This window comes from Mustela lutreola, chromosome 9, assembly GCF_030435805.1.
Source record: "Mustela lutreola isolate mMusLut2 chromosome 9, mMusLut2.pri, whole genome shotgun sequence".
Taxonomy (NCBI): domain Eukaryota; kingdom Metazoa; phylum Chordata; class Mammalia; order Carnivora; family Mustelidae; genus Mustela; species Mustela lutreola.
The window spans coordinates 6,049,155-6,066,950 of record NC_081298.1 but is presented as its reverse complement, the minus strand read 5'-3'; positions in this window follow the sequence as shown (position 1 = coordinate 6,066,950).

Below are 17,796 nucleotides of genomic sequence, written 5' to 3'. Positions count from 1 at the left end.
TGCCATCATTTTCCTGCCTCAAACTGCTCGGAGTTGCAGTGGACCATGAGCGAGCTTCCTGTTACCCCGCCTTGGGGTCTGCATGAAAAATGCTGTTCGTCATTTGGTTAGCTAAGGAACCTCAGGTAAAATTTGGGGGCAATGGGAACAAAGTGACCTGTGTCCTTCATCTGAGACAATGCCAGGCACATCTCCTGCAGCTAGGCACAACACATCTCTGTGTGTTAGTGCTCAGCGGTGCTGAGAGGAAGGCCATTCTTTGCAGAAAGGAGCTAAGAGATCAGGGTATCCAAAGTTACCTCTGGAGTGCCCACTCCAACATCTGCTCCTTTGGGCAACTCATGAACAGGGGACCTTGACAATTCACAAAAATAAAGCACACTGACAAACACAAGGATCAAAAAAGAAAAGGCGAGAAAGATTACTTCTTTCTTTAAATGGATATAATTTACATACTATAAAAGCCATCCTTTTATAAAGTGTACAATTCAGTAGGTTTGAGAATATTCACCAAGTTGTGCAAGGACATCAGTGCTACCTAATTCCAGAACATTCTCACTGCCCCAAAAGGAAACCCCATGCCCATTAGCAGTCACTCCTCACTGTCACCGTCCCCCACTCCTGGCAACGAGTAGTCTACTTTCTATTTCTGTACATTTCATAAAAATCGAATCATATGATATTTGGCCTTTTGTGTCTGGCTACTTTCACCTGCCAGAGTGCTTTCAAGAACCATCTAACATGTGTCAGCAGTTAATTCCTTTTTCTGGCTGAATAGTTGTATGTATAGCACTTTTTTTTTTATCCAGACATTCACTGATAAACATTCGGGTCAGTTCCATTTCTTACTATTATGAATAATGCCACCCGGAGCATTCACATACAAGTTACCATGTGGACATATTTTCTTCAGTTCTCTTGGGTGCATAGCTAGGTGTGGAATTACTGGATCATAGGACAATGCCATGTTTAACTCTCTGAGGAACTGCCAAACTCTTTTCCACAGGGACTGCAGGATTTTACATTCCCTCCCAGTGTGCGTAGGGGTTCCAATTTCTCTACATCCTTGCCAACTCTGGTTGCTGCTCATCTTTCTTACTGTAGCCATCCTAGTAGATGTGACATGGTAACTACCTGTCATTTTGATTTTAATTCCCCCAAAGACCAATGGTGTTAAGCACCTTTTTATGTGCTTACTAGAGATTAGTACGTATTTCTTTGGAGATCTAGCTACTCAAATCTTTTCCTGTTTTCAAAATTAGGTTGTTTTCTTATGGTTAAGAGTACTTCACAGGGATGCCTGGCTGGCTGAGTAGGTTAAGCATCTGGCTTCAGCTCAGGTCATGATTGTAGAGTCCTGCAATCATGGGATTGAGCCTTGCATGGGGCTCCCCGCTCAGGGGAAAGTCTGCTTCTTCCTCTGCCCCTCAGACCATTCGTGCTCTCTCTAATAAATAAATAAAATCTTTTTTTTTTTTAAAAAAGGGTACATTTGGATACAATCCCTTATTAGATAGGTAATTTGTAAATATTTTCTCTCATTTTGTGTATTACCTTATTTTCTTGATGGTGTCCTGTGGAACACAGACGTTTTTAATTTTGATAAAATCGACTGAAGAACTGTATAGAATATGCCTCAAAATTTTCTTCCTAAAAGAGTATGACGATGGGTCCCAGAAGCATTAAGTCTCCAGCACCCGTAGACCACACTGGCATCCCTGCTAGGACTGTGGACAATGATCTGAAGCTTCCGGGCACAGATGAGCCTTGCCAGCCGGCCCATGCAAGGAACTGTCCACCACCGGGGTGCTGAAATCACCCTGACCCAGATGTGCATCGCACACCACAGCCTCTGCCAAAAAGCATGTCTGGAGGAAGACCTCAGAGGAGACTTGAAAGTAAGGGAAGGACTTACCACGTGAACAAAAGAAAAAGAGCATTCCAGATGCAAACAGCATTTGCAAAAAATATAGAAGCAGAAGACAGAGTGGTACATTTAATTAGCCGGACCAAGAAGAAAGGTGGTGGTGGCTTGTATTGAAGTAGCAGCAGCACTAATGGGAAAAACTGAGCACCGAGAAGATGGTTGGAGACAAAGTCCATGACACCTGAGAAAGGACTGGATTGAGGAACCAGGTAATTGGCATTTACAGAGATGGAGAAAAGTAGAGGAAGACTAGTTTAAAACAGTAACATAAAACAGATTGGCACTGAGAAGTGGGGTAGCAAAACATCTTAAATTTTAACAAATAAAATTTAAGCAATTTAAATTCCAGAAGCTCATTTGTTTTCTTGTTTGTGGACTAGTGTTGTTTTAGGCCATTTGACTCTGCTCCCCGTAATGAGTAAAAACGCCTTCATTTGTTATCAATAGGTTAATTCTCTTTTTAAGATTTTATTTATTACTTTGAACCAGAGAGCATAAACAGGTGGAGGGGCAGGAGGAAGGGGAAAAGCAGACTCCCCACTGAGCCGGGGGCCTGACTCGGGGCTCGATACCAGGACCTGGGATCATGACCAGAGCCGAAGACAGATGCTTAACCGACTGACCCAACCAGGTGCCCCATATTTACTTGTTCATAGTCCCTCTTCCTGCTAAATGTTAGTGTCCTCAGAGCAGTATTTTGCCTTTCTTATTCACTGTGGTGTTGCCAGCACTGAACACGGTGTCTGACACCCAGTAAATATTCAGCGGATGGAAGAATGAATGAGCAAATTAATGGGTGACACCAAGGAGCCAACATTCCACACGTATTCCAGGCAAGAGGTAATCTTTTACACAGACAGTATCACTATCCAATCGGTAGTATCTGGGTTCATTTCTATCATTTCCCTGGGTACCATGGAGACCTCTAAGAAGCCACTGTTCTGAAGTAAAATTACAGCGGAAGATCAGCCAATTCAAAAGTATTCACTCTTCTATATAATAATTTGATGTGAACAGAAAAAGCAGGGAGATATCAGTCCTACCATCAGCACCTTTTTATTTAAGTTTATTTTTTTTAAGATTTTATTTCTCTATTTGACAGAGAGATACAGTGAGAGAGGGAGCACAAGCAGGAGGATTGGGAGAGGGAGAAGCAGGCTTCCCATAGAGCAGGAAGCCCCATGGAAGCCCCATGCAGGTCTCAATCCCAGGACCCCAGGATCATGACCTGAGCCGAAGGCAGAGGCTTAATGACTGAGCCACCCAGGCACCCCTATTCTTTTCAGTTTTAAAAACTGAAGCATCTTGCCACCTTCTGCATCAGGTGGAGAGCTCCCCAGAGGAAGAGGCTCAGGAGGTAGGGGGCTACAAGACATGGCTGAGTGTCAGGAAGACAGTATTGTGTTTCCCGAAGTTCTGTGAGAGGTTCGAGCAAATTACTGAACTCAAGGCAGGGGGCTCATGGGAACCCCACTTTACGGCCACTTTGTCCGAAGGACCAGTGACAACCTGATACTTGTAACCAGCATCTGAAGAGGATGAGTCCTGTGGGACTGAGCCCTTAACCTGTGGCATCTGACACTCACTCCGGGTTGACAGTGTCCAAACTTAAATGAATTGTACGACATCCAGCTGGTATCTGGAGAACTGTTTCATGTGACAAAAAACCTACACATCTGATCACAGAAGCATTCTGTGTGAATGGCAAAGGGAAAAGGATTTTTTTTTCTCTTACAAAACCAACCCCAGGACAGCTGAGGCAGAAGCTCTGGGCATGGGGCCCAACTGTCTGTATTCTAACAAGCCCAAGAGGCAACATAGGTGCAAGTTCAAGCTTGAGACCATTGCTCACTTCCTCTGGAAGATCCCTGAAGTGTCCAACTCTCCTCCACAGCTCCCCCCTTGGCAGAATCATTCCACCTGAGCCCACAGCACCAATTTCCAACTAACAAACCCCAGTGCCCACCTCTATAGCTCTAAATAGTATGTTTATACCATTGTTTCCAGATTTAGACCATATATATTCCCTCCCCACCAAGAGAAGTTAGCTCAAAATTTCCCTCTCCTCCTAACATCTGGTATTTATAGCTTGAGTTTTTGGTCCCTCCATGACTCTAGAAATTCAGATGATATGCTCAACCCTCCATTCCTTATTCTACCAACTTTCCGCAGGATCTCCTGACCCCCTGCCTTGATAAGATGTTCATTAGATCCCATTCCCCTCTCCCCACTCCTCGTCCCTCCAACACATTTCACAGTGTCTTGTCAAAACACCTTCGCATTTATGTTTCTAAACAGTTCTGAGTTTCAGTTCCCCCTGTCCTCTAAACACAAAAGCGAAGTTTTTCATGCTTGGCTTGGGAATCAAGTCTAAATACTGAAAACCAAGAGATAGCACTTATATTATTATGGGATGAAGTGTGTAAAGAACGTGGCACAGTGTTCAGCATGTAGTAAGCCCTCCATCAAAAGTAGCTATTATTGTTATGACGAGGCAAATGCTGTTCAAGTGGTAGCCAGCCTCCAAGTGGTGTCCAGTGGTCCTCATCTCCCAGTATTCACACTTTCGTGTAATCCCAAAACGTATCACAATGAATAGCGTTGACCTACTTGACCAATAGGATATTGCAGACGTTAGTCTGCATGATTACCAAAGCTAGGTTATAAAGAGCACTGCAACTTCTGCCTTGTTCTCTTGGGATTATTTGGCCTGGGGAAAGCCAGCTGCTCCATGGAGAGGCCCAGGTGGAAAGGAACTGCCAACACTCAGTACCGACTGGCCTGCCATATCGGGGAGCCACTCTGGAAGTGAATCCTCCAGCCCCAATCAAACCTTCAGATGACAGTGGCCGTGGCTCCATGTTGACAGCAAACTCATGAAAAGTCTTGAGCCAGAACTACCCAGTCAAGTTAGCTCCAAATTTGTGACCTATGCAAACTGTAAACAGTATAAATGTTTACTATTGTTGTAAGCCCCTCCGTGTTGGGGTAAGGTGTCGTGCAGCAGTACATAACTACGGCAATTCACCAGCGCCAGCCATCCTGCTGGAGAGCTGTATTTCACAGGACATGGCTAGTTCCAAATGTCAGTATCCCAAGTCAGGTAAAGAGATGGGGCTCTCTCAACCAGAGGTAGTCCTTTTAGTCTGAGTAAACACCTGGTTTTAAGTATCTGCAAAATCTTCTCCTGATCCTAGTGGCAGAACCAAAGCCAAAGCCCTGTACATTCTAGGCTATCGGTCAGCATCTCACTGAGACCTTTAAACTTGGACCTTTTAACAAAGGGAAAGGTTTTCAGAGCTCACTTTGCACCACATTGCCTGTTCCCTCCTTACCTCTTAACACACTGCAAAAAATCAACTAAGTGGCTTTTTTAAAGATTTATTTATTCGGCAGAGAGAGAGAGATCACAAGTAGGCAGAGAGGCACGCAGAGAGAAAGGGAGAAGCAGGTTCCCCTCTGAGCAGAGAGCCCAATGTGGAGCTCGATCTCAGGACCCTGAGATCATGACCTGCGCCGAAGGCAGAGGCTTAACCCACTGAGCCACCCAGGCACTCCTAAGTGGCTTTTTAAAACTACAGGTTTCAAGTTGCCATCTGCAGGGATTCTGAATCAGTGACTTTAGTCTGGACTCAAGAATCTGTTTTTTCAAGAAGCCATCCCCCAGGAGATCTCAAATGTGGTGAAGATGTGGAGAAAAGAGAACCCTTCTACACCACTGGTGAGAATGTAAATTGGTACAGCCATTATGGAAAAGACTATGGCACTTTCCCCCCAAAATTAAAAACTGAGCTACCATATGATCCAGCAATCCAACTCCTGGGTATACAGGCAAAGGAACTGAGATCGGTATCCCAAAGGGATACCTGCACTCCTACGTTCCCTGCAGCACTATTCACCACAGCCAAGATGTGGAAACAACCTAGTGTCCATAAACAGGTGAATGGATAAAGAAGATGTGGCGTTAGACAATGGAATACCATTCAGCCATAAGAAAGAAGGAAATCGGGGCTCCTTGGTGGCTCAGTGGCTTAAGCCTCTGCCATCGGGTCAGGTACTGATCTCAGGGTCCTGGGATTGAACTCCACATCGGGCTATCTGCTCAGCGGGACCCTGCTTCCCCCGCTCTGTCTGCCTGCCTCTCTGCCTACTTGTGATCTCTCTTTCCGCCAAATAAATAAATAAAATCTTTAAAAAAGAAAAGAAAGAAGGAAATCTGCCATTTGTAACATGAATGGACCTCCAAGGTCTTATGCTAAGTGAGATAAGTCAGACAGAGAAAGACAAATGCTGTATGACCTCATTTACATGTGGAATCTTAAAAAAAAAAAAAAAAAAAAAAAAAAAAAAAAAAAAACTGACCTTGCAAAAACAGGAGTCGAATAGTGATCACTAGGGGTCAGGGAGTAGGCGAACTGGGCAGATGCTTAAAGGGACAAATTTACAACTAGCAGACACGTAAGTTCAGGAGACCTAATATACAACACAGGGATTACAGTCAACAACACTGCATTATAAACTTCGATGTTGCTGACAGACCAAATTTTAACCATTCTACACATACACACACACGCACACACACTGATAAATCTGGAACATGATAAAGATGTTACCTAATGCTACTATAGTGATCATATTGCATTATTTCAGCCTAACCAATATACTGTACACTTCAAACTGACCCAAGGTTATATGTCAATTACATCACAATTAAAAGAAAAAAAGCCGTCCTCCGACCCCCACCCAGGTGATCCTCATGTTGGCAGGCCCCAACCACACACAGAGAAAAGCTGCTCCACACACAGTGTCTCCGCTCCCCCCACCGATTAGCTGAAGTGATTGCAGCTTGTGAAATGGGAGTAACATTGAAAGTATTCAAGCATAAATGAGCCAGGCCTTCTCCAAGTCTGAAGCAGAGGACGGCAAGCTGAGCTCCATTATGTAAAACAGGTACAATCACAATCCTTTCTCGGCCTCATAAAAGATCCACCAGTGAATAACTCAGGGACGAACTCCCTGAAAGACTCAGGGGCTACTACTGCCTCCCAGAGACTTCTTCTTCTCTTCCCCAGTTTTGCAAATCTGAGCAAATGACATCTGGTTCATTCTATCAGGTGTTCAGGACCAAGACTGTTTTTAATGGCTCTTTAAAGTCTCACAGACAATGCAGAGAAAACAACTTGGAAACCTTGAAAACCTTAAGGGTGAAACACGAGTCTGGTTCCTTCCCGCTGCCTCGCTTGGCTCCACTCAGGGACGCTGATTCAAAATACTCATTTCCTCTGCCTTGTCAATACCCTTGATTATTCGCTCCTGAAGTTATTAAAGCAGACTGATGAGCAGAAGCTGAAACTCTGCCGGTACCCAGACACACTGCAGTGGGTAACAAGATTAGGACTGTGAGCCTTACTGAGGCATAAAGATTCTATTTTTAAACAGAACCAAAAGATGATCTTGAACAAAGAAACCCGCAGACAGAAAAGTTGAAACTCCGTACCCCAGAGGACAGCCCACAGAGAGGAGCGCCCTTTGGAAGCCGGCACTGTAATTGCTTTCCACACTAACATTCAATTAATATTTATGAACAGAACACGATTTACATGTGCGAGATGACCGCAAACAGCAAACCAAGGTTTGCTGGGCTTTATGGCAGGGTTTGCCAACGCGTGATTCCGGGGGCCCCACCTGGATCTCGGAAATATCTGGCTCAACCTCTGGACACCCACCTCTGGACGTGTGGGCTGATTCGTCTGCCTGCTTCCTTTTAATTCACTGACAACATTTTAAAATCAGGAGATTTGGGGGCACCTGGGTGGCTCAGTCAATGAAGCACCCGGCTCTTGATTTAGGCTCAGGTCAGGATCTCAGGGCACTGAGATGGAGCCTCACACGTCGGCCTCCACACTCAGCTAAGAGTCTGCTTGATTGTCTCTCTCTCCCTCTCCCCCGCACCTTCCCCTGCACACACTCACATGCTTTCTCTCAAATAATGTTTCAAGAATTAAAAAACAAAAAAAATCAGGAGATTTTACATTCTTTAGATGCAGATAGCGGGCCTGGGTCATTGGCATTTTCTGTGTAGCAATCATTTGTTGTCTCACGATTCTGTGGTTCAGCAATTTGGACTGGACTCAGCCAGATGGCTATGTGGGTCTGGGCTTGTTCCTGCATTTATAGTCCACTGGAGCTCAGGTGGGGGCTGGCTGGTCTAGGATAGCCCCGGCTGGGATGACTCACTCCATTCTACTTGGTCTCCTCCTCCAGGAGGCTAGCCCGGGTTTGCACACAAGGTGATCACGGGTTTTAGAAGCAACAGCAGAGTGTGCAAGGCCCCTTGAGGCTTGGACTCCAAATTCACACACCATCACTTCTGCTGCATTCTACTGGCCAAAGCATGTCACAGGCCAGCCAGATTCAAGGGGTGGAAATCCCCCTTCACCTCTGAATGGGAGGGGAAGAATCTGCGGTCACCTTTGCCATTGACTACACATCTTATCTTTCTGGTTTTTTCTTTAAGATTTCATTTATTTGAGAGAGAGAGAGACAGAGAGAGCACAAGCAGGGGAAGCGACAGGCAGAGGGAGAAGCAGGCGCCCCACTGAGTAGAAAGCCCGATGTGGGACTCAATCCCAGGACCCCGGGATCATGACCTAAGCTGAAGGCAAACGCTCACCCAAGTGAGCCACCCAGGCACCCCGAGAATGATCTGTTTTCATCTCAAAGACGCCCCAGCGGGGATTCTTCAGTGTGTCTCAACAGCCCCATCCTCCAACTCCAAAAGCTACCACTTTCCTCAGCGCAGAGTTTAAAAGCCGAGTCTCTCCCTGAGCAGCTTCACTGGACTGGACATTCAGGTCCCACGCCCAGTGTCCTTGAGCTGAAGGCAGATGCTTAACCAACTGAACCACCGAGGCTCCCCAGCCGCACCGCTCATCGTAAGATTCAGTACATGTGACCACCTTGGGCACACGATGTGCTGAAGCCACAGCTGGCCCCTTGGAGGGGTCTGGCAGGGCCCCTCCGCCCAAGCCTTGCCCCTGCTCACTCATTTACACACGGTTTGGCTGTGCCGATGTGGCAGGCTCTGCCATTCCTGATCCCAGAACGACACCACATTCCACAGATCCCAAAGACCCTCCCCAGCCATGAACACCGCTGCTGTGATCACTTTTCACGTCTCAGAAAACATCCCCTCTCTCTTTATCCTGTTTCCTCCCCGCCCACCCCTGCGCCAATAAAGAACCCACCTGCTGCTGGGAGATCAATGAGGGGAAGGGGAACTAAAAAGGGGGAAAGACTTAGAGGGGGAAATGGCCTTGGAGCCAGAGCACCTGAATCCCCTCCAAGCTCTACCACTCCACGAATTCTTCTGTCCAAGCCTCAGGCTCTCTGCTGGAAAACTGTACCTGCTGTGTTCACATATTTCTCCATAAAGATATTATGTTAGTCCCTCTATTCATGTTGCATAAGTGTGGACCTATGGTGGTGTAACAAAAAATTTAGACACAAATCAAAAGTACAACAACCCAAAAAAGCACTCAGAGTGAGTGGTAAGGCTATTTCCATGTTCGGCTCTGAATTTAAGGCAGGCTTCCTACAAAAGGGAATTGAAGACTCAGCCTCGGAAGCGATTCTCTGAACGGGTTGTGGGACCCCGACTTCGAAGGGGGCGGACTTCAGCAGCTTTTCTTGCAAACCTGCCTTCTGGCAGGCGCCTAACCCCTGGGTGCTCGGAGCCTCGGGAGGACCTGCAGCGCCACCTGCTGGGCGAGGAGGCCTAGAACAGGGTTACCGGTGAGCACTATTGAAGGGAAATCCGCGACGACACCCCAGCCGCAAGCCCGCGGCCCCGGGGCCCCTGACGCACGTTCTGGAGGCCCAGCCCTGCAATCCCAACCACCTCAGGGCTCAGACCACCTTTCGTGCGCGAGCGCTCAGTCCTCAGCCCCCCAGCGCACCCTGGATGCGGCGGGGAAAGGGCTTCAATGAGCTCACGTCCTGCAGGAAGAAAGGAAGCCCTCCCCCCAACACCGACCCAGGTCAGGGAGGGCTCGGCAGCCCCAAATATCCCTTCCCTAACCTCCCTGAGCCTCAACTGCCTCATCTGCAAAATGGAAATGATAATACCAACCCCAGAGGTTGTTGATAAGTGCAAATGTGACCATCCCTAAGTACCCAGAGGCCGGCAGCAGAGTGTGCAGAAGTAGCAGCTATTAATGGGAGGCCTGAACCTCCTCTGCCTAAGAGTAATACCATAACAACAATGATGAGTAGTAGTCCCCTCCTCAAGCAGGAGCAAAATAGCCCGTACCGTGCATTTATTACCTACCAAGCTCTATTCCAAGAGCCTTACCTGCGTTGAAACAAGCATTTCCACGATGTTTACTATGTTCCATAATGTTTATTATCTTATTTTTTTTTTAAGATTTTATTATTTGACAGAGCACAAATAGGGGGATCAGCAAACAGAGGAAGAGAGAGAAACAGGCTCCTCGACAAGCAGAGAGCCCGATGTGGGGCTTGATCCCAAGACCCTGGGATCATGACCTAAGCTGAAGGCAGATACTTAATCAACTGAGCCACCCAGGTGCCCCCTATTATCTTTTCTTTTCTTTTTTTTTAAGATTTTATTTATTTATTGGAGAGAGCGTGACAGAGCACGAGCAGAGGGAAGGGGCTTAGGGAGCGGGAGAAGCAGACCCTCCACTGAACAGGGAGCCCCAATGCTCCATCCCAAGACCCTGGGATCATGACCTGAGCTGAAGGCAGAGGCTTAACTGACTGAGCCATCCAGGCGCCCCAACATTTATTACCTTAACTCAGTGATTAAGCAACTAACAGAGCTAAAATTCAAGTGCCAGCAGCCTTTGTCTGGAAGTATTAAAAATTTTCTTCCTGCATAACTATTGGCAGGTCAAATTCCTCCCCACCGACCACCCTTTTTCTTTTAATGTATTGAAACTGGGGCGCCTGGGTGGCTCAGTGGGTTAAGGCCTCTGCCTTCGGCTCAAGTCATGGTCCTAGGGGTCCCGGGATTGAGCCCCGCATTGGGCTCTGTGCTCAGCGGGGAGTCTGCTTCCTCCCTCTCTCTGTCTGCCTCTCTGCCTACTTGTGATCTCTGTCTGTCAAATAAATAAATAAAAATCTTAAAAAAAAAGGAAACTAGGGGTGCCTGGTGGCTCTGTTAAGCATTAGCCTTTGGCTCAGGTCATGATCCCAGGGTCTGGGATTAGCCCCACACTGGGATCCCTGCTTGGTGGGGACCCTGCTTCTCCCTCTCACTCTTGCCTGCTGCTCTCGCTGCTTATGTTCCATCAAATAACTAAAATATTTTTTTTAAGGGGTAGGGGACTAAGCAAAGCAAACGACTTTAACCCCCACACCCCTCTAGGATGCTTTTGCTGCCTGCTGAGTTCCTCACTGGCATGGTGTGGCCCTAGGTATTTGTCCCCCATCTTACAGGAGAAAATGCTGAGGATGTATTAAGCTAATGACTTCACATCACTTGCTTGTCATTCCCAGAAGCCAGCCTAGAACCCAGTGTTCCAGGCCACAATGACCAGGGTCAAAACCCAAGTAATGGTGCAGAAGCTTGAGGCCAACAGAGGAAGGCTAATGAGCAACACTTTCATAGTCCTGGGAGACAAATGAGAGAGAGGTGCGCGCGCACACGCATTCCCTGCTCATAGTACCCACATCACTTTATTTTTCATCTTTAAGACTGTTTTATTTATTTGAGAGACACAGAGAGAGAGAGCATGAGAGAGCACCAGCAGGGGGAGGGACAGAGGGAGAAGCAGACTCCCCACGGAGCAGGGTGCCCAGTGGGAGCCTCGAACCCAGGACTCAGGGATCATGACCTGAGCCTAACACGGGTAACGGACCCAGTCACCCAGGCATCCCCCAACATCACTTTAAAACTTCCCTGCATGTCCACGTCTGAGAACCAGCCCAGCGCGGTTGCCCAGCCGAGCGCAACTCTTGCCTCTGATGCCTCGCAGACCCTAGAACAGAACCTTTAGAAAGAGAGAATGTCGACTCACCCGCCAGGCCGGCTCTTCTCGACTCTTCCCCTCCAGCCAGCCGCCAGCCGCCCCTCCGGAGCTCGGGGTGAAGGGCGTGAAGTCCTGAAGCCATCCACGCTGGCTCCAACGCCGGGGTCCCCGCGGCACCCGAAACTGGCCTTGCACGGAGCGCAGAGACGGGAGCCAGGCAGGTCGCCGCGGGGGCAGGTGACAGTTTCAGGCAGCAGGGGAACCTGCGGGTGGGGGGCCTTGCCCTCCGTCCTCTCCGCCAGAAGCTTAAAGTTTACCGAAAGGCCCCAGCCCAGCTGGGTCAGCGCCCGGGTGGGCTCAACCCCACCTCACTCCCTGAGGCGGCGACCTCGGACGGGGTTCCTGGCCCAGATCGGTGGGCGGGGCCACCTGGCAGCCCAGCCCCCAGAATCACGTGCTCTCCCCAGAATCACGTGCTCTCCGGTGACCTCGCAGCCAATCCCAGAGCCGCCTCTCCTTGCTCCACCCCCACGCTTCCCACGTGGCTCTCACGTCCTGCCACGTGGCCCTCACGTCCACCGGAGCCCAAGGCGCATTCTCTGTCCTCCTCTTCCTCCCTCCCTCGAAAGTCTGCAGAATCTGCCCGCGGCTCGGCGCGTCTCCTCCGGGTTGTCTTGCCTCCTCCGGGTTGTCTCACTCCTGGGATGAAAGCCTGCAATGTTTAACCCCTTCATCTAGAATAAAACCCACTGCTCTGGCCAAATTCCCCACCCCGGCAACCTTTTCCTGCCCGGCCATGCCCCTCACTCCTTGTGCCCCCGGCCACTCGGGCCTCTGAATTGCCTGCCGCCAACACGCCAAGCTGACCTCTTCGGAAATGCGCCCCCGCCACCCCTCTGCTCCGCAGCCTCTTCCCACTGAAAGCTGAGGGGTGAGAGGAGCCGAGGGAGGCAGGGAGAGAGGAGTGGAATGGGAAGACTGATAGAACCCTATAGAGAACTACCAGTAATTATTGATATGATTTGTAGTAATAGCCATCACCAGGGCAAGCCTGCTCCAGGCCTGACTGTATTCTAAACGCTTTACACGCGTTAATACATTTACTCCTCACAGTAACCCCATCATATGTCTGCTCTCACTCTCCCATCTCCTGGACGCAGAAACTGAGGCACAGGTGAAATCATTTCCCAGTGTCATATAGGAAGAGCTTGAACCTGGGCTTCACGCCAGACTTAACTCTCAGCCTCCACTCCAAGACCGTAAATGTCTGCCATGTGGGGAAAGAGGTATACCACTCCTCCAGGGCCACCGCAGGGAAGACAGTGCAGCCCTTTCAAGAAAGATGAAGCTGCTCTGGGTTTACTCACACGAATAGACGTCCTTGGTAGGACAGTCACTGAAAAAGCAGAAGGACACATTAGGGTCCCATTCGAGTCAAATAAGAGAACAGCTAGATACCATCATTCATGCATAGGAACCTGCCTGGAAGGACACAAAAGCACTAAGACTGGCTGAGGTTAGCAGAGCCTTCCCTGGTCTTCTTGCTGCCAGTTCAGGGCACATGGAACTCTTCAGTGACATCTGCCCAACGAGCCTATTTGAAGCCACCTTCCCCACCCCCCAATACTCCCCATTCTTCACCTGATTCCCACAAGGCATTTCCTGTTGCTGGACCCCATGGAGTATACTTACTGGTTTACTTGCCTGTCTGTATAAGGGTGAAAACAAACTGAAAAAAGTTAATTTTCCATGGTGCGAAAAGAGAAGAGACCCCCTTCCTTCTTAGATATTTCCTTTAGAAAACTTAAAAATCTCTTTTCTGCCCCTATGAGATGCATGCAAACCTTTTTAAAGGTGAAATAAGCTCTTGCCGGTTGTACAACCCAGAAATGGGTTTCTTAAGCACCTGAGAGCCATATCTTGGAAATGTAAACATGAAGAAAGATAGTATCCTGAACTCCTAGTCTAGCTGAGGGTCTCACTTAGGTGTAGCTCCCTGTTATAATTGCAAGCTTGTCGTAGAGACATGAGAAGTTTATTATTCCTTCAGATAAAGACAATTAGCAATCACAAATGGCCATCCCAATTACCAGTGGATTTAAGATGAAATACGTGTGACAAGTAGTGCTGTCCAGTCCCCTTACATGAGACCTAGTTATCATTTATCTTAAGATGTGGGTATAATGTGTTGCATCTGCTGAGCGACATAAAAGGGTGAGATTTCTTTCTGTCTTTGCACTCTATTTAGTGAATTGCCTGTGACATGCATCACATTCTGCCTTAATGTTTATTCAACAATAAAACTGCTCTCTCTTTTTGTGGAAAGGTTTTCTGGATTGGCAGGCGATTTTTTTTTTTAATTCTATTTCCCCAACATCTCTTCCCTACTAGAGCATAAGCTCCATGGGATTTTTTTGTCTTCCTAGTTCAGGTGTCCACAGCACCTTGAAAGGTCCAGCACTGAGCAGGTGTTCAAAATGTGTTTATTGAATGAATAAACAAATTAACCTGCCACCTTGTTTGAATTTGATTTCTTGAAATGAGCAAGTATTGTTATAATAAAAAAAATCCATTGAGCTTTTAAAATCACCACAATTGCCAAGAGAACAGGTGAGTTGCTGGTCTGCTTTATGGATATTGATTTTATGTCCTATGAGTCTTAGGCTTCTCAGATGTGAGTTGTAGTCTTTAAAGCAGGACTAGGAACTCCTCCAGACATTCTCATTAGCAATTGTTTCAGACATTATACAAGAAAAGAAACAAAAAACCTCAGACAACACAGTCCCAGTTAATCCAGAGCCTTCCTATGCACAGAGAATGATCTGTTTGTGGGGTTTTTAAAATTTATTTGTCAGAGGAAGAGAGAGAAAGAGGAGCAGCAGGCAAAGAGAGAAGCAGGCTCCCTGCTGAGCAATGAGCCAGATGTGGGACTCGATCCCAGGACCCTGGGATGATGACCTGAGTCAAAGGCAGACACTCAACCAACTGAGCCATCCAGGTATCCCAAGAATAATCTGTTTTTATCTCAAAGACGGAGGAGATTCTTCAATGCGTCTCAACAGCTCCATCCTCCAACTCCAAAAACTACCACTTATCTCAGGGTGGGGTTTAAAAGCAGCCTGTCTCCCTGAGCAGCTTCACCGAACTGGACATTCAGGTCCCATGCCTTGGGCCCTCCACCACCAGACCTTTATTGACATCAAGCTCACACCACTCACTGTCCTCTCTGAATGAATATGAGTGAATGAATGAACAGAAACACTAACGGTCCCCATGTGGACTATGATTGTCTTTCCAGAGGGCACAGTATGCTCCGGGCCCTGTGCCAAGCACCATATGTGCATCATTTCCCTGAATCTTCACAGCAACCCTGTGAGGTGGGCAGGTCCCTTCCTGTATAACTATTCCCGGTTCGCAGAGAATAACTGATGTTCACAGATGTTGGGTGACTTGCTTAGTCTCATGGTTAGGACACAGGAAGGTGGTGGGACACCCCAGGCCATCTGACCCCAAAGCCCCAGGCCTTGGCTCCAAACCACAAAATGTCATTAGTTCCAAAGCACTGGGTCCATCTTCTACCTTATTTGTGGAAAAAAAGAAGAGAAAACCCAACCAGGCAGACACCCTGGGGAGGAGGATTCAGAATCCCCTTAACAGCTCACATTGTCGAGCTCCTGTCCCTGGCCAGGCTCTGGGGTGAGCCCTGGAAAGACCGATTCCATTCCAGCCTCACACCAGCACCAAGGGGAGTACTTTTCTGTCCCCGTTTCAAAGATGAGGACCGAATACACTGAGATATGAAGCGACTTCGCAAGGTGCCACAGTTAGTAACTGGCTGCCTCAGAATCAAATCCAGACCCATCTGCCCCCAGAGACCATGTTCTTAGCCATGATTCTTCCTCAAAGAGATGGAGAAAAGCAGAGAAGGGGACCCAAAGTCGGTCCAAGTGCAAACAGGGAGGGAGTTACCACGGGATGGGAGCCAGAAGGAGAAAGTGAGAGGCCACCACTACCATTGGTGACCTTTCTCCACACCAGTTTAAGGGCGGGAGGTGGGGGGGGAGGGGCATTTCCTAGGAATGGAGGAGCTTGAGGGCTTCTTCTGTGTTTGTCTTCTCAATGACTAGAGCCCTGACCTGTACTTTTTCTCTAGTCCCCTTTCTGCCTAACACAGCACCAAACACCAGTTTGCTGTTTGCTGAACAAATGAGTAAATGCTCAACTCCTTTTACAAGAAACTACATAGCTCAAGTTTTCATGGTTTCCAACTCAAAAGTTGTCTATAAGTGGGACCTGGGTGGCTTGGTCTGTTAAGCACCTGACCCTTGATCTCAGCTCAGGTCTTGAGCTCAGGGTCATGAGTTAAAGCCCCACTGTGGCCTCGACACCGGGCATGAAGCCTACTTTAAAAAAAAAAAAAAAAACTGGTCTGCAGAGTCATGTTTTCCCCTCCACCTTCCTCCTTCTTCCATTATCCCCCGCAAAGCCACTTGTGTTGAGATGAAGGGAAGGGGGCTGAGGAGTGAAGCCTCTGGGGCACTTACACCGCCCCCCCCCCCGCCATGCACCCACGGGGTGAATTTTTATCCTCCTGGGAAGCCACAGAAGCACTGTTGTTATTTCCGCATTACAGAAAAAAAACCTGAGCCTCAAGGAGGTTGCATACCTTCCTCCAGAACACATGGCTAATGGTCCAGGACCCACCTCTGACCTATTTGCCTCCAAAGACCCTGCCTCACAGGACAGGACAGGACAGGAATCCGCAGGCACGGCGTGATGGCCGCAAACCCCGCACACGTCATCAGTACCCAGTAAGTGCACAGTGAGTGAGCCGGTAAGTGAATGGATGAGATTGTTTCAAGGAGAGGGTTGCTAACAGGATCTGTTGCTGCAAGATCTTACAAATAATGGGTATTTTAAAAAGGGCTAGGAGACTTGGCCATTAAGTCTGAGTTATTTAAAAAAAAAAAAAAAGAAATTCACCTATATATGTCCATTATAATCTATATTAGTCTATTTGGGCTCCCATAATAAAACACTACAGACTGGGAGACTGGAGACTTAAACCCCAGAAGTCTATGTCTCACAGTTCTGGAGGCTAGAAGGGTGTCAGCTCAGACAGGGTCTAGTGAAAGCCCCCTTCCCGGCTTGCTGATGGCCTTCTTGCTGTGGCCTCACACGGTAGACAGTGAGTGAGCTCGGGGTCTCTTCCACTTCTTATAAGGGCACTAATACTATCATGAGAGCCCATGCTGTAACCTAACCTAACCTAACCTAACCCTATTTACCTCCCAAAGTCCTCCTTTCCGAATATTATCATAGCAAAGTTTAATGCTCAAAACAGGAATCTGAAGAGGTGGGTTGGAGGGGGGACACAAGCATTCAGCCCATAACATCCGTTACTAGGAGTTTGGATTACATAAGTCATGACACATCAACACTATAGGATACTCTGCAGCTTTTAAATAATATTCCACTATTGTGGTTTCAACAAGAAAGAAAACAGTGACATAAGAAGTAAAAAGAGTCATGTTATAATACAATTATACAGCATGACCTCATTCTTTTTTTTTTTTTCAAACATATAATGTATTATTTGCCCCAGGGGTATAGATCTGTGATTCATCAGTCTTACACAATTCACAGCACTCACCATAGCACAAACCCTCCCCAATGTGCATAATCCAGTCACCCCATCCGCCCTCCCCCACCCCCAGCAACCCTCAGTTTGTTTTGTGAGATAAGAGTCTCTTATGGCTTGTCTCCCTCCCAATACTATCTTATTTCATTTTCTCCCTCCATTCCTCCCACAACCTCCCCCTCTGGCCCCGAGCCCTGCCTCTCAAATTCCTCATATCAGAGAGATCAGATGAT